The sequence below is a fragment of the Tupaia chinensis genome, unplaced genomic scaffold, assembly GCF_000334495.1.
Source record: "Tupaia chinensis unplaced genomic scaffold, TupChi_1.0 Scaffold000466_1, whole genome shotgun sequence".
In the NCBI taxonomy this organism is placed as follows: Eukaryota; Metazoa; Chordata; class Mammalia; order Scandentia; family Tupaiidae; genus Tupaia; species Tupaia belangeri.
Genome location: NW_006159975.1, coordinates 1,204,142 through 1,230,421, shown reverse-complemented (window position 1 = coordinate 1,230,421; position 26,280 = coordinate 1,204,142). Strand labels below are relative to the sequence as shown.

The 26,280-nt window shown below is 36.0% G+C and overlaps 1 long non-coding RNA gene across 1 annotated transcript in view; it reads right to left on the bottom strand.

Annotated features, from left to right (window-relative positions):
- LOC102481715 (uncharacterized) overlaps positions 1-26,280 on the bottom strand; it is a 40,191-nt gene that overhangs the window by 1,447 nt on the left and 12,464 nt on the right. Inside the window, exon 2 of the long non-coding RNA XR_335604.2 lies at positions 4,405-4,458. This is a non-coding gene — a long non-coding RNA (uncharacterized LOC102481715). The remainder of the gene's footprint in view (positions 1-4,404; positions 4,459-26,280) is intronic.

The window sequence follows — 26,280 nt, the reverse complement described above, 5'->3', positions numbered from 1 at the left end:
TACCTGTTGCTTTAGATAAGAACTCCCAGCTAAAATGGTTAATTTTTCTGTGGAGCCCTCAGCTTTGTTTATTCTGTTGTCCCATCCAGGCTTTTTCCTCTAATAAATCTGTGGGTTCCTGCATTTTGTTTGTTGAGTCTTGTCCATTAGTGAGTTCTTTTGTTTTATCTCTGTGTCTCTGTTATGTGGTGAATGTGCTGACTTTGCTAGTGTGAGTTAACTTTGGCCTGTAGCTTTAACAAGGGGTATGTAAGTAAAACTAACCTTAAACTAACTTAGTCTACATATGCTTCTAATGCTAATTTGGTTTATACTAACTTAATCTATATGTTAATTTTGGCTTAAAAACAGACAGATGGGGGAGTCTTAAACTTCCTGGTCCTCCTGTCAGTCTTAGGGAACCACATTCCTACAAGATCACTAATTGGCTTTATTGCAATGGTTGAGGGTGATGTTTTACCCTTGCAGGGTACCGTAACAGTAAAACTCACGGCAGAGAAATTGAATACCAGCCAGTACAAGGACACAAGGGAGGGCTAGTAAACTGGGCCTTGCCTCAGTTTCTTCCCAGTCCAGGCCTTGCCTTAGATTGGGAGGCAGCATCCTTACCAGCTTGTGTTGCCTGCATGGCCCCGTCACTCCTCCATTCTCCTCTCGGGATCTTAGCACACATGCATTCGTGTCCAGCATGAGTTTAAGCCACCAGGTCCGGGACTTGAACCACGGTTGACTACATGGGAATCCAGCGACATAGCCATTACGCTAACTGCTGGTTCCAATTACCTAGTTCTTCCCAAGGACTTGCTGACCTTATACATTTCCCTTAACTCATGGCTTTCCTACATTCTATTCCTGCTAACTAGAAACCTGTCTATTTTTCCATTTAAAATATTTCATTTCACCTGGAACTACTATTCAATTATGATCACTCAATAATCTTTGTAACTTGCTCTCCTATCATTCTGTTGCTCACCATGAGGATGGTGGGAATTTTGCCAGTGATCCAAGGTAAGGAAGGAGACCTCTCCTGCTAAGTATAGTTAGATGGTGTCTATTGCCTAGATCTCCATTTCCCTGTACTGGAGGCCTCCCTAAACAGTGCACCTGCATGGCTATTTCTTGACTGGAGGAGCATGTCCTACCATCTCTCTCAAACACCTTTCTCCATATCTTCATCCACCACTTCTCTTTACCCATCTTCACCATCTTCACTCCCTTATGCCCCTTCCCCATCTCCTTCTTACATCTGAGATATCTTTGGTTCTCTAGCCTACCATGGGAGTCAACCACAATTTTCCACCATTTTGTGAAAGAGAGAGGGGAAAGTAGTTAGGAAGGTCTTTTGAACTCTGGGTAAGAAACAAAAATTTGCAAATATTAAATCATCGATTTTGATTTTCTTGCAAAATATATTCTCTTGTAGCTTCCTAAATTGAAGTCCTAATTATATAGTTTATTATCCAGGAAGGAATGAACAGGTACAGCTTGGAAGAAAGAGGCCATTCATCAGCTTTAAGTCATTAAATCTTGCCATGCAAAAGATAAGAAGAAAAAAATATGGCATTTGCTATTGATACCAGAAATAAACCTAAGAAAGAAGTTTATAAATTACCTTAACTCTTAAGAAATACTAATTTAGAGCCTGGAGAATTCAGATTAATAAATTTATCCCAAATTGTTGAAAGATTATCCTGGCTTTATTTTCTAGGGTAGGAGCAGGATATGACACAAAGAAAATAAAGAGCTAAACTGTAACTCATTCCCTTCTGGAGGGCAATCAGAGGAGGATGTGGAATCACAGACTGAGATTTCCAAGTTGGGATCAATCTTTTACCAGGAAAAAACTGAGACCCATCTATTAAGTGGTCCATTTTTTTGGGAAGAAAGTCAAGGACTCTGCAGAATACCTCTAGGATAGTCCCAGCTTTAGAATTAGTGTTGTGTGCAATAAGGCATTGGAGAAATGACATAAGGCATTTTCGAAATGGCAGATAGAATTATTGTTGAGATATTATTGGTCTTTTGCAATGTTTACTAAAAAGCTAGAAGTTCCAACATCTCCAGGAGAGATTGAGAAGTTCCATATGGAATAGTGGATGGCCAATGAATAGACCTGTCTGGATTCTGGGTGGGGGGCAGAGGGGGAAGACAATTCATCCAAGGACTTAGAAGGAGGCAGACGTGCAGGACTTTAACTTCCTCAAAAGGATGCCAACACATCTATATTTGAGATCTGTCTTTTTCTACCCATAGCACAGACCTCAGGAGATCAGAGGACTGTAACATTAATTCAATGACTTTCTTAATCCCTACTTTGTCAGACAGTTATATTCACTTCTACTCTATTATATTGACACCATCTGGACAGAAGTATGAGAGAACCAAAACACTGAACATATACCTAAGACATCCAAGCAGAAGACCTAAAAATATTATTAAATTATGATATTTACATTAATTTATTCATGCATTTAGTCACCATATTTATTGAGAAACTGCTATGCTCTCAGTAAATATACTATAAATGGAGTGAACAAAGAGAAAAAAATTCCCACTCACATGAAGATTTATTTTACTAAAAAATCTTCAGAAGATTTAATTCTATTGAAATCGCTGTATTACACTAAATTCACTAAGACTGGTTTAAACATATTATCCCTTAGCGTTGTGGCCTTTTCGCCCAATAGAAGGTCCTTAGTAATCTCTTGGTATTCTAAGCATGTCTGCATCTTTTTTGTGCAGGGACAGTTTAGGGACTTTTATATGTGAGCTAACTCATAGGTTCACAGGGTCAAATCATTAACAGTTAATGAGAAAATTATTCACCACAAATAGAAATAGCATAATTATAATATCTTGGTTACTAGTGCTTGACTTATTATAAACTTGCTACTTTATTCATGCCAGGGACCCGTAGCCTTAAACCTTTTAAACATACATTTTGAATTACATGTAATAGCAATTACATGACTAAGCATCACGTAGCAAATTAGAGCTGTGGTTTATGTTTTGTAAAGAAACAGTGGATAGATAAGTTGTTATGCAACACTGTGAATCATCTATTATCTGTTCCATAGACCAGAAAATTGAGGTTTGGGCTGCTTGTTCAAATAATTTTTAATTCTGAAAAATACTCTTTTAGTACTAAGGTATCTATTACAATTTATGAGACTTATAAAGCCTACAAATACTGTTAAATAAAGTAATATATGTGAAAAAAACTTATTAACTGCCAAATTACAGACATCTATTATTTTTATTATTCCAGGAAGTTTTAATGACCAAATTTTAGTGACTATTTAATCTACCTTATTATTTTTATGTGAGGAAACCTATTCAAAAGTCGCCTGGAATCCTTGTGATTTTTCTTTATTTATGATTTTGTAGTCATTGTATTAAAGAGCTTATATACCAAGGCTCAAGTTTTCATGTTCAGAGATTGTACTTGTTCCTTTATCCATATCCCATTTTAAAGAGGTTTTCCTGTATGTCATTAGGGAGCTGTTAATTTAAAACAGAAAAGTGAGAAAATATATCTGTGTTATTATTATGTAAAACACAAAGGTGAAAAACTATTTTCATGCTGTTATAAATGTATCACGAAGTAGAAGAGAGGCCGTGTACACATATTTATTTAAAAGAAAGGTAAAAAAAATCTGAGCTAAAGAATAAAAATTTGTCAATATTTTCCTGGCACATACTAAGAGAGAATTATGTTATTCTATTAAGAAGGTCTTAGTTTTTAAGCAGATGTGTTTCAGGATTGAAGAAGCAGACTATGCTGTTCTGATGATGACATAGGCAACATTTTATTAGATGTCTGGGTTTTGTTTTTTTGGGGGGGAGGAGAGATTTTTTGCTATAGGGTGCGTGCACTTACCAGAAAGACAGAGATAGACAGAGAGACAGAAAGCGAGAAATAACTCCCCGGGGGTGGGGTGGGCATGGCCACGCCACAATCTCTTCTCCTCCATTCTCCTTTGGGGATCCTGGGCACACACACACGCCCGCCTGGTGTGCGTTTAAGCCACCAGGTCCAGGAGTCAAACTGCAGTCGACTACATGGGAGTCCAATAACATAGCCATTATGCCAACTGCTGGTCCCAAGACAGACCATCTTAACAAAAGTGAAACTGAACCAGAAAGGTAGAATTATAGACCTCATGTGACTACCTGAAATAGCTACTTAAACTTAGGTATGCATTTAATATATTTAGATATTAGACAAATATCTGAATTAGAAGAGAATATCCATTATTAATAAAGGTTTAAACATGCAAACATGTTACTCAGATAATGTTTTTTTGTGTGTTATAAAAATTCTCAGTATATTAAGAATACACATAAAGGTTTAAAAATATACATTTAAAACACAAACATTATTTTAAAGTTCATTCAACTTACCTTATAAATTTTAGAGAAAGTTTTCTTTTTTGTTATTAGGAGGACTTCCAAAATCTATAAAGAGAATCACATGCTATGATTATTTCATTGTTCAAAATATACTGTACTTGTAGCTTACAGAAGTAGGAACTTTTATTGGACATGCTTTTCCAATATATAAAACTAAATAAGTAGATTTAGTAATAGATTTGAGTAGTTCAAATCTTACTAAATATGCATAATTAACAATCATTGTACTATTGAAATATGAGAAAGACTCAAAAAAAAAAAAAAACCTCATTGTAATAGACAAGTCTGTATGCTTTAAACTGTAAAGCTGTAATAGTGGCTATACTTTCAAAAACTAAATCCTGTTCTTTCCAACAGTGATTTTGACTTTTCTATATTAATACATGTAGTTGTAAAATGGTATCAGTAAGTCAAAAAGTAATTTTGATTCATTACATTTAATTATGACCAAGAAATAAGATTAGAGTAAGTTACATTTACCTTTGTAGTATCTTCTACACAGACTGGCTTGCTAGGTGATGACTCACTGACAATGGTGGAAAATTAACATATGGAAAGAAGAGCTTTTCATTATGAAGCAGATAAGCTCCTTGACTGACAGCGTAATTGTATCACTTATTCCTGTGGAATCTCAGCTAAAGTACTAATATTCCTTTACTGTGTTTTTAGAAGACTCAGTACTAATAATCTGTATACTTTGCACGTCAAAATCTCTGAGATATGTCTACAGACATCGAAAAGGAAAGTCATGTGACCTAAAGAGAGCATTATAAAGACTTTCTGTTCTTAATAAAATATTTAAGTGAAGTCATGTGACCAAAAGACAGTATTACAAAGATGTTTTTGTACTTAATAAAATACTCATTAATTAAATTTTCTATTTTAATTATGAACAACAGTCAAGATGGTCATTATTCTGCTTTGAGAAAGAATAATCATTGAAATATTTTGAAAAAGAAGTGAAAATTCTACATTTAGTATGAAAAAAATTACATATAAGAACTTAAAATGACAAATATTTAATATTCTCTCTCTCTCTCTTCCTCTACCTTTCATTTGTGGAAAACATAAATAAGTAAACTTTTAAAAATAACCATTGTTTAAATGGTTTTACATATAGTATTTTTTTTTTTCTTTTGGGTTTTAGCTATATGGCTTGTATGCTCACGGGAGAGAGAGACAGAGAGAAGGAAAATGAGATATCATATTCCCCAGGGAAGATGGCCACCTGCAATTTCTTCTTCATTCTCTCAGAATTTTAGACATGCATGCACACATATCCAATGTGATTTTCAGGTCACTGGGTCTAGGACTCAAAGTGCAATTGGCCATGTGGGAGTCCAGTGCCTTAACCACACCTGCTGCCTTCTTATATATAGTTTGTTTTTAATATATTTGTAGTACTAAATTTAAAAGAAAAAAAAACACACCAGAATTTTGTCTAGGTCCATAAAAATAAATATTACAATATTTAGAAGATATTCTAATTAGGAAAACATGTAATTAACTTAAACTTGTCATTTAATAATAATTTAGTGGGACCAGAAGTTAGCGTGATGGCTATGTCGCTGAACTCCCATGTAGCTGACCGCGGTTTGAGTCCGGACCTGGTGGCTTAAACTCACGCCAGGTGCATATGCATGAGTGCCCAAGATCTTGAGAGGAGAATGGAGGAGAAGGGATTGCAGCGTGGCCATCTCCCCAGGGGGTGATTGCTCGCTTTCTGTCTCTCTGTCTCTCTCTGTCTTTCTGGTGAGCACACGTGCCCAATAGCAAAATCCTCTCCAAAAAAAAAAAAATTCACTTTATTTATTTATTTTTAATTTGACCAGAGAGGGTCAGAGCGAAAGAGAGAAAGAGAGAGAAAGTGAGAAAGTAAACCACCAGATCTGGGACTTGAACCACGGTCAGGTCATGTGGGAGTCCAGTGCCCTTAACCTCCACACCACGTGCTGGCCTCATAGTTATTTCTTTTTCATGTCTTTTCTCAGTTCGGTCTACATGAGAAGCATACGTAACTTATCCTCCGCTCGTCTGTTTAATAATCTTCCTTATTCCTCACACATCCAGTCTATAAATCAAGCATCTGGTATATATTCTAAATATCAGATGGGATTCTTCCTTATAATCCAGAACAACTCTTTTTGTGTGTGATTTTTCAATTAAAGTTTAAAAAAGAAAGCGCCTGTAAGTATTGTATCAGGATTTAGACAGGAAAGCACATGCACTGTGAGTATTTTAGGAATAAAACCTTTTACAGATGTGAGAAGAACTGGGAAAGGGACTGTCTGGAAGGGGGAGTCGGAGGCTCAGACGCTGCCGGAAGCACTATTGTCGTTGGACAAATCGGAGCCTGCAGGAAAATTCCAGAGCCAAGTACATCCAGCTGCCCCGAAGCAGACCTCCGAAGGGGGAGTTCGCAGAGAGGTTTATAGGAAGCGGTGGCCTCTGTGGAGCCCCCGCGCCTGGAGGGTGACAGCCAAGTCCCTGGTGCTGGGCCCGCGGTAAACTTGTCATTTAATAATAATTTAGTGGGACCAGAAGTTAGCGTGATGGCTATGTCGCTGAACTCCCATGTAGCTGACCGCGGTTTGAGTCCGGACCTGGTGGCTTAAACTCACGCCAGGTGCATATGCATGAGTGCCCAAGATCTTGAGAGGAGAATGGAGGAGAAGGGATTGCAGCGTGGCCATCTCCCCAGGGGGTGATTGCTCGCTTTCTGTCTCTCTGTCTCTCTCTGTCTTTCTGGTGAGCACACGTGCCCAATAGCAAAATCCTCTCCAAAAATAATAATAATAATAATAATTTAGGGTACATTATTCAAAATGAAATACACAAAATTAATAGGAAAGCCATTTCAAATTCTCCTTAGCTTTCAATTAGATCTAAACTTTCTCTCAAGGTAAAATAGCACTGCAAAAAGTAGTCCTATTTCTGTGTGAAGAAAAAACCTCATACACTAGTAAATGACCTTTTAATGGATATATAATTTACGCAAATTATTTATCTTTCAATGCAATAATTAAATACTACATTAAAATCTACCTATTTTAAATATATTTTATTAAAAACAGTAGTATTTTTAAAGTAGAAGATCAATAAGATCTTTGATCATACTAGAAATTGAATTTTTAAGTTAAAACATTCAATCTCTGGATAAAAATCCTTTGTTGGTTATCTTAATTCATACCATTTGGGTGGATTTCTGCAAAAGAAGTGTGGAATTGAAGGACTTTTTCAAGTACTGGTTATTAAATGAGATAGCATCTAAGTCCACTATCATTAATTTTTTTAAAATTGAGAGTTCACATCATAAAGCACAAGCTGCTGAATCATACAAATATTATCTCTTTAACCAGTTCTTAGAAAACTGACAGCATGGAGCATTTCTGGGAATGAGATCAGAGAGCACTTAACTGGCAGAAATTCTGATTTCTTTTTTTTTTTTGAGAGATAACCTTGAGCCTAAAAAGTACTTTTATATTTCCTTCTCTTTAATCAAAGTTTGAGTTTACATGCCAAATATATTTCATAGTATATAAGGTATTTTGATGACTAGTGAGATATGCTAATTGACATTATCTAATCACATAATATATGCGGAATGTTAGAAAACATTTGTGTGTGTGTGTGTGTGTGTGTGTGTGTGTGTGTGCGTGCGCGTGTGTGTGCATGCATGTTTCTACCTGCTTCAGAATAAGGACTTCTCAAAAAACTGGAATTCTAGGTCTCATCTCAACCCAGAAACTAGGGGCTTATATGCATTTTTAAAAGTTCCATCAATTCAAAGAACAACATAATGATCTAATTTATATAGTAGTCTGTAGTAATAGTAAAGTTATTCATATCTCTATAGAGATGAGTATGAAACAGTACATTGTAAAGCCAAGAAATCTATATAGATATGCTCTCTGTCCGTTTATTTTGGAGTAAGCTGTTTAAAAATGAAAGATGTGTTCTAGAATGTGGTAAGAAAATGGTAGCTGCTTACATTCCAATATACCAAGAAATCTCATATAGACAATATAGATTAAGATAACAAATAAAATCCTCCAGACCTGGCACCTTTATCACAAATAGGAGTCGCTGGAATCTATACAGATCAATCTAGCTAAATGGAGAAAATAAACACCACAGATCATCAGGAGACCAGCAGAGATGACTCTAGAGTCCATCCAGTCGAGTGGAGGTGATTGAGCAGAAGAAAGGAAAGTGTGAGAGGCTCTAGGAGCAGTGGAACACAAATGTCTGTCAAGCTTGGCTCCCAGAGGGCAGAAGCCTAATTCTTAGTACAAACTACGGAAATCACTTGTAAGACAAGGTAAGTGATAACCTCAGATCTTGGAGAATGTGCAGGATCATTGGAAAAGCACCATTTCTGGGAGACCTAGTGATATCTTGGAAAATATGATCTTAGTTGGAAATTTATTGTGAAGAAACAAAAAAGAGTTTAAAATCCCCAAAGTGGTACAAGAAAATCAGAGGAGAACAGAACTGAAAGCCATTATTTATTAAAATAGAGAGGTAAAGCATTCATGGGACAAAGAAAAGTAGTATTATCTGTTGAAGATAATTTTATAGTTTTATTAACTGGACTAGGGAGAAATGTTGACATGTTAGAATATTCACTTTGTAAGCTCAATAATGTGATTGAATGTATAAAAGAAAATGAAATAAAAAAATTTAAAAAAATGTAAAAAGCTGCCCTTTACAATAAGAATAGAAGAAAAATGCATATAAAACTGAAGAACTAAAGAAGTCATATAAAAGAACCACTCACATGTAAGGTCACCAAATATTGGTGGTTCAGCAAAATATAGCACTATTAAACAAACAAACATGGGGAGCAGCAGATGGTGTGGTGGTTAAGGGTGCTGGACTCCCACATGGCCAACTGTAGTTTGAGTCCTGGATGTGGCAGCTTGCTTTCTCACTTTCTCTCTCTCTGTCTCTCTCTTTCTCTCTCTCTCACTCTGTCCCTTTCTGGACAAATTAAAACACAAAAATAAATAAAGATAAATAAAATAATTCTAAAAAAATGAATAACTTCAATGTCATACACTCAAAATTATGATAATAAACATAGATATTATACAGTCAGACAATATTTATGTTATGTTATAATTACATAATATGATTACATAAATTATATAATTTGATATATTATTTTGCTAACAAATGTTACAAAATTTATGTATATGTTCTATAATATAGATACTGTTCAAAATTTTCAATGCATGAAAACATGTACACACAAACTTATACGGTGTAGGTTCTGGGATAAATAGGGAAGATCATCTTGAAGAAGAACAAAGTAAAGGAATTATGCCACCTGAGATTAAAGCTTATATGCAGTGCAGTATACCTGAGAGGAAGCATATCAATTAAACAAAATAGAAAATTCAGAATGAGATGTACATACACGCTGTATCCTGATTTATAACAATGCCATTATTGCAAATAAGTAGGAAAAATATAGTATTTTAGCCAAAAGAACTGGATCAATTGGATAGCTGAATGAAAAATAAATGAATCTTGATTTCTACTTTACACCATACCAAAGAGGAAAAATGATGAACAATAGTGTACATGTAAAGGGTAAATTTCTTAAACATAGAAAAACATAGACAATATCTACATGACTTTGAAATAAAGGAAGATGCCTTAAACAGTATACAGAAAGCACTAACCATAAAAGAAAAGATGGGTAAACTGGAATTTCATAAACACTAGGAATGTCTCTTCACCAGAAACATTAAATTTAAAAATATGTAAAGCCATGATATAATATTAACAAGAAAATAATAAAAAAAAGACTATTTTAAGAAATATTTCAAAGTTAACTTTAAGGTAACTATGAGAAATAAGAGAGTACTGAAACTATTGAAGTAAATTATACTGAAAAAATATGGCTAATTATGGTGAATAGTCACATGGTAACTATCCCAAGATAAATAGACATTTTAAGAAGTCAATGTACTGGTGAAAATGAAATACTAGTTAGAAGAGAACTGATCGTGCTGAATAAGACAGTAGCCATCACAAAAAGACAAACTCTAAAATACTACATTATCATCCAGGATGATAGAAAATAGCGAGATTCCTGGAGCTGTTCCAGAAATGTTCACATCAAGCAAAAATCCGGTGTTATCACTTTGAGATTTTCCTATTTTAAAGTTTAAAAAACCAAAGGCATTTTAAAAAATTTTTTATGCATTCAATCACTATCATTAAAACTTGCAGCATGAATTTTCCCAGCTTAAATACACTGTATATTAGTCCCGTTAAAGATATGACATTTTAAGAACAAATATAATTCCTAATCCCAGTACTCCCACATTACATCTGCAAAGGGCGCTATTCTTGCTGCATAATATGCAGCATATGTATTTACAGTGGCCGTGGAATTCTGCTCTTAGCTATTTTATGGGTAGTCATTTTCTTGAGTTATTTTCCCACTTTAGAGTTTATCTTTCAGAACAACCAACATTTTCAGCTGTAGGTTTGCATTGCCTGTGGAGTTTTTAAAAGTTCCAAAGCCCATGAGACCAGCAGAAATTGTGGTAGTTAAGGCACTGTACATATGCACATGGTTGACTATGGTTTGAGTTCTGGACTTGGTGGCTTGGTTTCTCACTTTCCCTCCCCCTCTCTCTCCCTCTCTCTGGGTCTCTCTTTGGTCAAATTAAAATAAGTGAATGAATAAATAAAGTTAAATAGATAATTCTTTAAGGAAAAAAAGTCACAATGGCCAATTCTCATCCAAACTAGCTACATCAGAGTCTAAGTCTATGGGTCCTAGGTGTCAGTGTCTTTTAAAGTTCACTAGGTTTGTCCAGTGTACAAACAGGTTTTTGTTGTTTGTTTTTTATTTTTTTTTTTGAGAGGTTTTCACTATAGGGCGCTCGCCAGACAGACAGAGAGAGACATAGAGACAGAAAGTGAGAAATCACCCCCCAGGGGGGATGGTCACACCTCAATCCCTTCTCCTCCATTCTCCTCTCAGGATCTTGGTCATGCATGCACACGTGCCCGGTGTGAGTTCTAAGCCACCGGGTCCGGGATGCGAACCGCGGTTGACTATGTGGGAGTCCAGCAACATAGCCATTACGCTAACTGCTGGTTCCCTACAAACAGGTTTAAAGAATTGTTTTATGAGAATTGACTTAGTAGTATTGAGTCATCAGGAAAGTCGTGACACAGTTTTGCATAGAAAAACATGTCATGACTTTCCCAATGACCTCGTGTGACTGATGTTAGTTAAATTCTTCATGGTTTTGACTTTCCCTTTAGTCACTGTTCCAAATAAATAAGAAACAAACAACAAATGAATAGATGCATTCTGGTATTGAGGAAGGTTATTATATTATTTAATATACTTGTGTTTTCCCGGATCTTCAGGAGTTGCTCAAATGTCTGCTCTGTTGGTAAATGCTCCGCAGCTATCGTACTGGAGGTCTGTCCACATGCACCATGTTTGTGCTCATTGTCTCGTGAGCTTCTCCTCAAGGCACAGTACTCCTTGGATTGTAGAGCATTTCTATGCTTTTCTACTTCCTCTTTCATCTCAGAGCAATTTAAGATAAAGAAATGCGTCTTAGTCATCTAGTACATGGTAGATAATAAAATTTGTTGAGAAAATGAATGATACAATTTAGGAGGTGATATTATTATTCTATTATTGTCTTTTTTATAAGCCAGTGTTCTTCACTATAGACATCATGTCTACTAGTAAAATTATGCCAAATGTATTGCTATATTTGGCTTTTAATTTTAAAATAATGCAACTTCTCTCTGTTATCACCTAGTACTAGTTTCCTTGATACTCTTTCTGTGGTGAGCATTCCTATATCTACAGGGGTACTACTGGTTTGTTTATACATGGCCAAATGTCTTCACTTATCTTCCTTGCTGAAACCATGGTCAGGATTTTTTTTTTTTAAGAGAGAGATTTATGCTATAGGGCATGTGCACTTGCCAGAGACAGAGAAAGACAGAGACAGAAAGTTAGAAATCGGTCCCCAAGGGGATGGCATGCTTCAATCACTTCTATTACATTTATCTTTCCTTTCAGGATTTTGGGCACACATGCACACACTGTGTTTTTCATGGTTAGCAATGTGGGATCCAGTCACCTTAGCCACCACGGCACTAGCTGATCCACAATATGGTGTTAATTATTTAAGAGAACATTTGTTTCTGACCAAGATGAAAAGATGGGGATTAGATGTGCCCTATTGCCTTACATAATCAATAGTAGACAAATAATATCTAAATCAATGAGTTTTAAGATATTAGACAGTGAAAGACAGTGGGCCCTAATAAAAACTCGACAAACTGATCAGTAAGGTTGTCCCAGTGTGTTACTTGAGAGAGATTCCAGGCCATAGAAGAGGGAGGAGAAACAGATGTGGCCTGATGGACTCCCTGAGCTGAGAAAACAGTGCTAGGAATCTCCATTATTCACAGAAACCAAAATATGTTGATGCATATGATCCAAGAACAACAATTTAAGGGGGATAAAAACTTCTATTTTTAGAAGTTTATTTATTCATTTTCTCTATGAACAAAAGAGACAGAAAAAGAAAGAGACAGACAAATAGGACCTCAACACTGTGATCTACCCTAGATGAGCCAGCCCTAGTTCATGGATGCCTGGCATACTCAGAAAGGCCACTGGCTATGAATCCAGAACCCCACTCCCCATATGGGTAAGCTTTGCAGAGCTCTGGGTTTAACCATTGTACCATGGTCTGTCCCTGAGGGAAGACTGTTCTATATATATATTGATGTTGCATTCAGGCTTTGCAAGTAACTTGAAGGCAGATTAGAGGTTTTTTCTTGGCCTGTGTTCTAGTTCATTCTGTTATTAGTAGCAGAAAATAAATGCATCTGGGCAATTGATAAACAGAGAGATTTTTCGGCTTATGATTTGGGTGTCTGAGGTCCGAGGGCTGTATTGGATAAGAGTCTTACAGCTGCGTTACAATATGGTGGGGGCAGGAACACATGAATCTGTGTCTGTGTGTCTGTCCTGGTCTCGTTCCCTCTCCTTCTAAGCATGAGGAATCAATCATGGGAGGGATCAGTCCTAATGACTTGGATGTCTACCTCTTCCCAAGGACCCCACCTTTTAACACCATAGTCAGACTAAGGTTTTACTCTTTTTACCCTGTCACAGCCAAATCTCAGCATATGAATTTTGGAAGGACATTCAAATAGCAGCAAGTGACTTCATTTCTCTTTTGTAAAATGGAAATAATAACAACAACTACCTCCTGGGTATACTTACAAGTAAATGATATCAAACTCAGAGAATTTAGGCTGGTATGTATAACTCAACCAGAGTTAGTTTGGGCACATTATATTGTTGTAAGCTCCTCACTATCCACTATGAGAAACTGCGAGATGATGTTTTGAATGTGGCATAGATGTAGATTATAACTGAGGTATTTCCGCTTTGGTGATATTATGATATATAAACTTGCTTAATTTGTTTAGCACAAAGTCAGGTTATCTATGATTTACTCTTAAAGTTCTTCATGGAAATAATATAAATAATGGTATATAAAGTGTCAATCTCTTCTTGAATAACTCATAAAAAATTGTTAGTCATTTTTTTTTCTTGAAGTGTAACACACCCTAAATATTCTACTGATATTTAGGTGAGAAATTCCTTGCTATTGTTAAAAAACAAAAGCAAAAACAAAGACAATGGATGTCATTTCCTTTTCTGCTTTATTTTATACTGATAAAAAGACAGTAAAATTTTGTGAGAATTACTTAGTTTCATTAAACAACCATATTGACATATGCTTCTGTCTAGAAACCTTGGAAAGATTTAAACTTTTTTGTGGAAGTTCTGCTGGACAGACTGGGTTTAATAGCAGGGAAAATAAGTATGTACTTGTCTGGGTATCTAAGTAAATTATAAAATAACATGTGCTTACCAGATACTTTAATACAGTTTCAAATTGTACACAGCTTGAATGTTTTAGACTTAAAATCTTTACTATGAGTGTTTTTTGCATATCATAGCAGTGTATACATTAAGAACTGAAAACTGATAAAGACATCTTTTAATGTTGATCTCTCCCCCAGGAGATAGCCAAAAAGCTGTGTAATGCTTTAACTTGGCAGTGCTATCACTTGTCTATTGTTTAGATGTTCAGTTTTGAGCCTGATAGCAATCCCTTCTATCTACATATTGGATTCTCTTTTATAATTATACTCATGTATAATCATCAGCTCTAATGTGTAAAGGAAACCTAAAAAGCCTCTTGAAATGATATTTTGTCGAAGCAAGATATTTTTAAGAGTATAATATAATAATTGTAAAAAAAGTTTAAAAATATTTTTTTCATAGGTATATTATATTTTAAGCTAATACATTTTAAATGCACATTTTTGTTTATCAGTTATTTCCATGCCGTGGCGTATAAATACATTGTCATTGTGTTTGGCTGACTCAGTGAATTCAATTAATGAGAAAATCCTCAAGACTGGATACAGTCTCCGAAGTACTCATTTGACATGTTGGTTCAATATAGGTACGTGCTTCTGTAAAGTCATTGGTATTTTGAGATCTCAGAGGGAAATGGAGTAAAGCCATCGACAGTAAGGGATAGCTAGAGAAGCAAAGTTAAAGATGTTAGAATAGTGAGGAATTGTTTCATGTACATTGACAGTGGTCCCTCCATCAAATTAAGAGATATATATTTATTTTTATTTCTCACTAATCACCTTTTCTTCTAATGATAAAACTGGCCTCTGTTGCAACTACTCTAATAAAATTTTGCCTTACAGTCAATGATGGATGGCCTCCCTATTGCTAAATAAAACAGCTCCTGTTTGTAAACTGTCTCAATGTTTTCTTTGTTCTGTGCAATCCATTTCTCTGAAAGATATCTCCTTTGTAATGTATGGCCTGGACAAATAGTATTCTGTTATTTCTTCTCATATCATTAAAACGTAACCTGCCTTTCTTTTCCTACCTACATTGCCTTATAATTCTGTCTCAGAAGTTCCTTAATTCTAACAGTACCTAACAGGGTGGATTGTTTTCCATATAGTGTAAATAGACCAGAGAATTGAATGTAAATACGGACACTATGAAAGTATTTAAGAAAATATGGGTGACTTGCCCACCTAAAAAAACATGGCAAAGACATCAGAAGCAAAGTAAGAAGAGAAATATAAATCATTATTAAAAACTTTTGTTACTTATATTACAGTAAAAAATGTAATATCCCTAACATATAAAGAACTTCTGAGAATAAGCAAAAATGAATGCACAAACTCACAGCAGAAAAATTAACAAAATAAAATGCTGGCAAAGAAAACACATGCAAATGCCTCTTAACAACATAAAATGCTGTTCAATTCCCACCATTTCTAATGAAAAGTTAATCATCTTTCATATTATTTTCCCTTGAATTTAACGTTTTGTTTTTGTTTTTGTTTTTGCCTGTGGTCACATTTAAGATTTTCTCTTTGCCTTTCAGCAGTCCAACTTTTATGTAGGTATGTGTTATTCTCTCTTTTTTTCATTTTTAATTTGCCAGAGGAAAGGTGTGCTTGCTGGAGAGAAAAAATGAGAGAGAGAGAGAGAGAGAGAGAGAGAGAGAGATACATGGATTAAAAAAGTTTTTGTATTAAAATGAATTTACATTTTAATTCAATTTTTAACAGATGGCTTCTAGTGGCAGAGACCCCACACAGATACGAGGAATGTGTTGGGATGCACTCTAGTCTTATTTAGTGTTTGTCCTATATCTACAAGTTGAACTGTAGAGAATGATTAGCACTGGTCATTATGCTAAAGCAGGTCGAGAAAATTCCAGTAGGTGTATTCTCCAGTTAAAACTCTTTTTTAAAAATTATTATTATTCATACATTAAATCACTATACATCATTTAGATTGTGAAGAGATTTTACCCAGCATGATTTACACCTCAGTCCAACCCAGTTGAGACTATTATATACATCCTCGTCAACAAATAATAAACCTAATCTGTGTCCCAGAAGTGTCTTACCTCTCCATTTTCCCCCCAAATTGTCTTTCCTATGCTCTTCCCCTCCGACACTCTCTTTCCACTTTGTCTCTAGTGTCCATTACAATTTTTAATACTTTCATGTTCTCCAGTCTTTCAGTCTCTACCATAGAGTGCAGACAGTGAGTGTATATTAAGTGGAGACATACAATGTTTCTCTTTCATAGCCTGACTTGCTTCACTCAGAAACATATCTTCCATATTCGTCCACTTTCTATCAAATTCCAGGGTCTTGTTGTTTTCTATGACTAAATAGTATTCCATGGAGTATATGTGCCACAATTTTTCAATCCATTCATCAGTTTGTGGACATTTGGGTTGGTTCCAAATCTTAGCAATCTTGAATAATGCTTCAATAAAAATAGTTGTGCAAGCACTTTTCCGACTGAGTGCTCTCCTGTTGTTTGGGTGGATACCTAGGAGTGGAATTGCTAGATCATATGGTAGTTCTATTTGAAGGTCTTTGAGGAACCTCCATATTGTTCTCCATAGTGGCTGGAACAATTTTTCATATGCGTTTTGACTGTTCATATGTCTTCCTTAGAGAGTTGTTTATTCAACTCATTTTCCCATCTTTTAATTGGGTTAATCATTTTCTTTCGGGTAAGCTGCCTGAGTTCCCTGTGTATTCTAGTTATCAGTCCCTTATCAGAGGCACAGTTAACAAAAATTCTCTCCCATTCCGAGGATTGTGGATTCACACTAATTATGGTGTCTTTTGCTGTTCAGAAACTCCTTAATCTTTTGTAATCCCACCTGTCTATTTTGAAGATTATGGCCTGTGCTTTGGAGGTCTTGCTTAAGAAGTCTTGGCCTACCCCAATGTCTCTCAGAGTTTCCTCAGTGTTTTCCATCAGTAGTTTTATAGTTTGTGGTCTTAGGTTTAGATCTTTGAAATTATGAGACATTCTTCACAGATCTAGAAAACACAATCATAGAATTTGTCTGGAACCATTAAAGACCCGATTTTGCTAAAGCCATCCTGCACAAGAAGACTGGAGTTGGTGGCATCTCATTTCCTGACCCCAAAATATATTACAAAGCTGTGATCATCAAAACAGTTAAAAACTCTTTATATACCATATAGCCCATTAGTCTCCCATAAATATATACGTTGAGATTCTTTTGTGAGAATTCATGATTATTTTTCTGAGTATACCTTAAACTCTACCTGGTGAGGTCTTCAAAAAGTTCATGGAAAATGCATATAAAGAAAAATATACATGGATTTAAAAAGTTTTTGTATTAAAATGAATTTACATTTTAATTCAATTTTCCATGTTATGTTAGAAATATCAGTGTATCTAATAACTCATCCTGCGTTAAAATGCAAGCTTATTCCACTCGCTGGCTTGCAGTATAGCATCATAGTGTCTGTCTTTGTCACTGTCTTGATATCATTGTAATTGGTTTGCTATCTTTAACCTTCTTCCTGGCATAGTCATGTCAAGGTGCCCCATTTGATCTAGGCAAGTCTCTTTTTTTTTTTCCTTCATATATCTTGCCTAATCAAAAACAAACTTCATTAGGCAGTTATTCCTATTTTTGTTCCTAATTCTTAAGCTCTTTTATTTCTTGAGCAGACAAGTGCTCTTTGAAACACCAGAAGCACTATTGCCATTAAGTACTAACCACTTTAAAATGATGAGGAAATAAATTTCTAACTAAAAGTTTTGAAATAAGCATAAGGTCACTTGAGTGGTAGTTATATCAACATTTCCCGTAATCATTCACATCAAATCTCTGGCTTTTCGTTCTCAGAAATGTGGGCCCAGCAAATTATACATAATTCTTTTCTTTTGTCAATGTTTCAAACCCATTTTTTTTCCTTCCACCTACTTATGGATTTCCTTAAATAATAAAGGACAAATTGTTAGTTTCTCACAACATAGTATGACAAACGAGACCTTTTATTGTCACTGAATCTTTATGATCACAATTAATGACCACATAACTTTTATTCAGACTATTATTAATAAATGTTCTCCACATTCAATTAAATACGTATTTCCATGGGTTGGTTCACAACACACATCCTTAATAATAGCTATATTTTATAAAATGAGAACTAAAAGGCACAGCCATTAGTGTTGTTCCATACAGTCATAGACAGAGTAATGCTGTATATAGAGTACTTCGAGAAATTCATTAGGTGGGCCATTGCCTAGCTCATTTCTTGGTTCTTTAGAGATTTTAGCAAACAAAGTCCTTTACTCCAAGGCACATTTCGATCTAAGCTAAGAAAGCCTAGTTATTCTTCTATTTTAAGTCTCTATCCAGTTAGAATGTCAGAAAACCTTTCATAAAAGAATGAACTCATTTGTTCTCTTCCCTTTAGCAACAATCACAACTTTCTTCTATTTACCACTAGTTTTAATCCAAAATTTTACTTGTAAAGCAGGGCCCTGCTAGTATCAGGATGTGCTGTGCTAGGGGTTTCACTTAGATCTATTGCTTACTGTAGGGAGTCAGAATAGATAAGTCAAAGAAATGGAATAGTCACATCCAACTTGGTGATACATCGTTAAGAGGTAAACAATTTTATAAATCTCTCTGGAAATCTTGGCATTGTGTTCAACTTGAAAGACACTGACTTTTGTTTAGGAATATTAATTGCTTTTAAAACTCTTAGTTCTAGCCCCAGTCCTAGGACTGTTGGATCTAGCATTGTAAAAGAAAACTGCTGGGGCCAGCGGAAAGTAGAATGGTTATGTTGCTGGACTCTCATGTAGTCAACCATGGTTTGAGTCCAGGATTGGTGGCTTAAAACACACTGGCTGGGCAAGTGTGTGTGCATGCCCATGATCCCAAGAGAATGGAGTAGAAGGGATTGTCTCTCTGTCTCTCTCCAAAGAGCACACATGCCCTATAGCAAAAATCTCTCTCAAAATAAATAAATAAATTAATTAATTAATTTAAAAAGGAAAAAGAAAGAAAGGAAAAGAAAGCTGCGGAGGCAGGAAAGATTAGTGTATCAGTTGAAGTGGTACACCCCAGTACTTTTTTCCTCATCCCACTGTTGAAGTATAATTGACATAATGAAGATTCATGCTCAGTCTCTAAGTATAAATTGTAAACAAAATGCTGTAAGCTTGTATACAAACTCTTCAATACTACACTGACCCCTCCCTTTTTAAGACAGGATCTCTCTGTACTGAGATACTCCTGCCTCAGTCTCCAAGTTTTCACAATAGGCATATAATCCTACCTATTTTTTTTTGGACAGACTCTCACTACGTTGTCAACTTCAAGCTCAAGATAATGATCCTCCTGCTCAGCCTTCTGAGTCACTGGGATTACAAATACATATCACAGTGCAGGGTCTTTATGTTGGCCAGAAAAGGAATCAGACTTTAATGTGATCCCAGCCTGTGGAGCACAGTGTCTCAGCAGTATGTGCAGCCCTGCATTTTTCAGAAGTTTTACTCTTCCATTCAAGTTTTCTATTAACCTATTATTTAGGGAAGCACTAAGGAATGTAATAAATTCACTGATAATATTTTTCACACATCAGTGCATCATGCAAACAATGAAATACATACCTCAATCTGCTGAAATGAAACTAGAAGGATCAAACTATTTCTTATATTTTGTTCTTCTTCAATAGTGTTAATGCTACTGATTTCAGTCACTGATGATGCAAAGCGCAATCTTGAATGTTATTAACTCCTATCAATACCCATTTATCTCTCCCAGAGAAGTAGGTAAAAAGTCGATGCGATCTACTTGGCAGCTATGTGCCTTAAGTCTCTTGGAAATAATTTCCAGGGCAAACTGAAAATGCTGTCTTTCCTATTGGCAAACAGGGAAATGTTTGTTATTGGTTTGAGCAGCATCAAAAGTCAATGATATACTGGGGACCAGAGTTAACATAATGGCTATGTCACTGGACTCCCATGTAGTAGAATGCGGTTCAAGTCCTGGACCTGGTGGCTTAAACTCATGCCAGGTGCATGTATGTGCGTGCCCAAGATCCTAAGAGGAGAATGGAGGAGAAGGGATTGCGGCATGGCCATCCTCCCTGCGGCGGGTGGTGGGGGGGATTTCTCGCTTTCTCTCTCTCTCTCTCTCTCTCTCTCTGTCTGGTGAGCGCACGCGCCCTATAGCAAAAACCTCTCCAAAAATAAAAACATCGCTCTCAAAAAAGCCAATGATATATGTTGTTTGTTTGACTCATCTTTGTGTGACTTGATTTCCCTCACTTGAACTCTTTTTCTGAACCCAAGTTGTCACTTCAAGAAATAGAACAAGGAGACGGACTTAATGATTTCATCATCGTTAGATATTTGTGTGTGTGTTCATCAACATGCACTATTTGATTTTCCCTCAAATTTTCCATGGCGATATCCAGAGTACAGTATCCTATATGGGGACTTCTTTAATTGTTCAGTTAACTATGGACCACTTTTCAGACTAAGTTGTAATTCTGTTGGCAACCCGTCATAAGTTAGTATGTATCTAAATAGTCATGTGTGTGTGCAGTTATTTCATCATTGCTGGGAACAAAACCTATAATTCGATATAGTAAGCTAATTAGTAACTTACTCCCCAAGGAATTTATTATATTCTGAATACAGAGTAAGGTAACTTTCCTATCTGAGCCACAGGCTTTGATTCTGGACCTCCCTTCTATGAACTAAGCCAATCATCTGGCATCCTCAGTCAATTGGTCTAAAGAAGAAGCCCATTTAGCAGCAGTGAGAGCAGAAGCAGCACAGAAGTCCTTAGGAAAATCCAAATTAGATACAGGTCTTTGAGGCAAAGAGGCTACTTGACCATGAATATGATTATTTCTGTTTATTATGCACTAAATGTTTGCATCCATCTAATTTTATGTGGGGAAGTCCTAATCTGCAATGCATTTGTGCCACTAGAAAAAATATCTGAGACCGGATAAACTTATAAACAATTGATATTTATTGGATTGTACAGTAATTCTATTTGTAGAAACTCCATATTGTTTTCTACAATGGTTGTACTCATTTACATCCCTACCAGCAGTAGAGGAAGATTCCTTTTTCACCACAGCCTTGCTAGTACTTGTTTTTTGTTTCTTTGATCATAACTCAGTCGTTATCCCACTCCTTTGTATTTATCCAAAGGACAGGAAAATATCCAATGAGAGAAAGATCTATATGCCCATGTTTATTGCAGCATTATTTACAATCGTTAAGACATGGAACCAACCTAAGTGCCCAAGAACTACTGACTGGATTGAAAAACTGTGGCATTTATATGCTATAGAATACTACGCAGCTATAAAGAACAATGAAGCCCTATCATTTGATTAAAAGTGGATGTATATAGAAGATTTAATGCTACATGAAATAATCCAAATTCTTAGAGACACACACTGTATGCACCTTCTCATATATACTGAATGTTAGCACTCCATGGCACAAAGTAAAAATCTGAGGATATGGTAGTAGGAAGGATAAATGTAGATACCTGAGAATGTAAGGGAGGGGAGCAGATGGTAGAGGATAGGTGGGAGAGACAAAGGAAAAAAATATTTAACAGACAAAAGAATGTAAAATTCTCTGTTGAAAATGGTGTATATGGTAATATCCTTTTTCTGAGTGTCATGTATTACATGCATATGTTAAAAGACTACATTGTGTGCTATAGAGATGCAAAATGATGGAATAAAAAAAAAGAATAGAGGGATCAGCAGTTAGCGTAATGGCTGTGTCGCTGGAATCCCATGTAGTCGACCATGGTTCACATCCGGACCCGGTGGCTTAAAAACTCATGCCGGGTGCGTGTGCATGCGTGCCCAAGATCCTGAGAGGAGAATGGAGAAGGGATTGTGGCATGGCCATCCCCCTGGGGGTGATTTCTTGCATTCTGTCTCTCTGTCTGTCTGGCAAGTGCAGACGCCCTATAGAAAAAACCCTCTTCAAAAAAAAAAAAAAGAATATATATTTAATTTTCCACAGGTCTTGGGGGCTTAGAAGTCCAGGATCAAGACACCAGCAGACTCAGTTGCTGTTGAAGGTTGATCTCTGCTTCCAAGATGGAGCTTTCTTGTGTCCTCACAAGGTCAAAGGGGATAAAAGGGATACACACTTGTCTTCACATGGTAGCAGAGATGGAGGAGTCAAGCAGCTCCCTGAAATCTCTTTTATAAGGCCTTAATCCTATCCATGAATTCTCTGCCCTCAGAGCCTAATCACCTCCTGAAAACCCCTTCTCTTAATGTCATCACCTTGGGGTTGAAGTTCCAACATATGAATTTTGGAGGGACACATACATTTAAACTATAACACTCAATATAATGGTATGTAGAGATGTGAGGAAATAAGAATTGAGATAGGTCATGAGGGTAGGGCTATCAACACGCAAGTTACCCAGTAAGAAAAGGAAAAAATTGAGAATGCTCTCTCTCTCTATCTCTCCACCAAGTGAGTACACAGGGAGAAGGCAACTTCCTGCAAGACAGGAAAAGAGCCCTTTTGGAACTTGATCTTGCTGGCATCTTAAGCTTGGATTTCCAGTTCCCATGACTTTGAGAGGAAAAACAAAAAGATTCAGTTGTTTAAGCAATCTACTTTGCAGTATTTGCTTATGCTAACTCAAGCTGGATAGTGCAAGTTCCTATGGTGAATCTCCTTGCAACACTCTCCTTGCATTATACTTTCCTCTTAGAATGGAACTTCTTTAATCTCCCTCTTTATTGTAACTATCTTTTGACATCATTCACAACGTGGTGGGTATTTCAGTCCTTAATGCAATATTGTGTACTTCAAATATGAGGGCTGTCTCAGTAAGTTCCCAATAACACACCAGTTTTGCAAAGGGGGTGTACATGAGAGATGCGGTCAGTAATTTTCCAGTCCCAAGCCCAGAAATTGCTGTTCAACAGTGATTAGGAGCTTTTGCCAGAGGTTCTAAATGACTTGAGTCTGTGGTTGATACTTTTTAATCTTATTTCAGTGTTAAGATCAGATGGTTCTAAAGAGATAGCTTATAATGCAGTATCCTTCAGTTTAAGAAGTTTTTTTGTTTGTTGTGGTTGTTTTTTAACTGTCAGAGAGAGCATGCACTTGTGAGAGACAGAGAGACAGAGGGAGAAACCAACTCTCCAAGGAACATTGTCACACCACAATGCTTTTTCCACCATTTCTCCATCACATCAGAATTTGGGGCATGCACACATTCATATTAGTGTGCTTTTCAAGATCTAAGGGCCAACATTGATTTTATTGTTGTTATTATCGTTGTTTTTTTAAGGCCTAATATTAGAACAACATGTGGAATCCTACTCCCTATGCACTGTACTTAAATCATTGCACTATGGGGTCAGCCCAAGAAGGCCTCTTGACGTTCACTAAACGATCAAGTATTTTCTTTCTGGGCAACTTCATGGGTGGCGGCCATCATTATCTTAATGAGGGATGTGATTTCTCCAAAAAGCCAAATAATCTCACTAGGTATTGAGCCTCTTATCTGAGAAGTGGGAGCAATAATATTAATAATTTATTCCTTTGTTATGTGGTACATTACGTATTGCTTCAGCCTGTGTAATCGACCTAAACATAAATTGTACAGGACTCTATATTTCAGTAGGGTTAATCGATCACTCTGAACTAGCCACATGGCTGATTATTTTCATACATTTTAGTGTAGTCGTTTTGAGCTTAATCCTCGGTTTCAGAAGTAATCAAATATATTATAGTAGAATGTAGTCACGTTAGATTATATCTATGTCCTGCCTCACCAAATTGGGCACTGTGTGGGAGAGCTCAAATATTCTTGTGGTCAGAATACAATAAATGTGTATCAATGACTATCCTACAAGATTGCAAATATTGTTGGCTTTCTCTTGTGCCTGATATAGGAAAAGGCATTGGTCAGATCTACGCCAGTACAATGACCTTCAGCTTGTGTAAACTAATCTCCATCGTGTCGAGAACTCAGGCTGTTGGGCCTTTTTTTTTTTCAAAGTCTATCATGGTCTAGTGTCATTCTCCCTGATCCATCATCTTGCCTCATTGGCTTAAGCTGGACTATTATACCAAAGTTTGTAGTTGAAGTCCACATTTTCTTAATTAGTCTAGTAATTTTTTGTTGCCTTCTAGATATCTTGTACTGCTTCACATCTACAGTTTGTGTTGACTTAGACAACTCTGAAAGTCTGTAATATTGCATGTTCAAATCTGTACGTTTTTTTTCTTTTCCACACTATATCAAAATCAGTATATCTATACATCTCATCATTATAACCAGTTATTCACTGCTGCAAAACATACCACTACAATATACTTTTTAAAATATTTTCAACTTTTGTCCAGATTGTATTTTTTGCTTCTTTTATAGTCATAGACCTAAAATAATGTTTTCTCCTGTAATAGGCATTGCACACAAACTTTGTAAACGCTCTCTAGAGTCCCAGTCGGAAATGGGTCAAGAGATTTTATCTTTTACGTCAATAGTCCTCCTTTGTTATGATCTTAGTATTGAAAGTGGGCACTTTTCTATTTTATATTGGATATTCAGCGGAACTTTTCTTTCTGAAATCCTTCTGAGCCCGATAAATCAATCATATCTGCTTTGGGATTTTTACATCCTAGAAAATACTGGAGAGGCAGCAGTGGGTCTCTCAATCTCCTAGAAAATTCTATCATGTTTTTCATAAGTAGTCCATGAATTTCCTCCTTTTTCATGCCATTTTAATTAGCTGTTGTCAGACTTCCACACTTTTATACCTGAATTGTTTCTCCTGTTCTTAATTTTCCTTGTTTTACCCTAACATTTTATTGTCTTCGAATTTAATACAGGGTAGCCAGAATAAAAGTTCTAGAACTACCTTTTATGTAAGCAGTCTTCAAAACATTAATAGAAAATACATACAAAAAAACTATGCTTCAATAGCAATTTTTTTTGCACAGAAATAAATTCATACCTTAACTTCATTTTCAAGAACTGTTTTGAGTCTCCCCATACGTATGTAATTTAAAAAAATTTTTTTTCACTCATTAAGCCTATTTCTAATTGTGTGTGTTTATTGCATACTTATAACAGGCAAGATATGGAAAGTCTTTCATTAGCACTTTATGAATAAAGCACTGTCTCAATAAACCATCCCTTTTAAACTTGCTGGATGCTCTACTGCTGGGAATTTTATTTTCTGACCTACTAGGGTACATAGCCACTTAGCATGTGCTGTTTATTCTGTATTTTTTTTCCCTAAAACATTTATTTTAAAACCTTAATAGCACATAAAAAGCATTTATCAAATTTGCTAAGACAGTATCTACTCTCCCATTCTAATGCCTTCCCCAACCCCCCAAACAATATAGTCACCTCTGTTTTTTATCTTTTGTTTTCAACCACTCTCCTGCCAATGACAACCATTTCACTTGTAAAGTACATCTGTTTATTGTCAGCTTATAAAAGCAGACCATTTTAAAAACTGAACAAATCAGTTATCTTTAATCACATAGTTTTACTTTCAGCATTTTAATAGTCAATTTCAATTTCCTCTTCTGCAAATTTCTGTTCTGATCTCTATTGTGTACCAATCCCTGAACCTGCAATCATGGCAGCCAAGGCCAGACAGGCCGATTGTCTACATGTCCATCATGTGACTGTCCCTTGTCTGCCACAGTCCAACTACGGGAAATGGTTACCTGCCATTTCCAATGAAACAGTGTGTTACTGTAGAAAGGAAAAGGAGACCATGCTTGGTAACAAAAACCATAGTTACCATGACTCTGTGTGTGTGTGTGTGTGTGTGTGTGTGTGTGTGTGTATATAGTGAGATTGTAGTTGAGAGCATATTAGAGTAGAAAATGAGACCTATTCTCAGCAG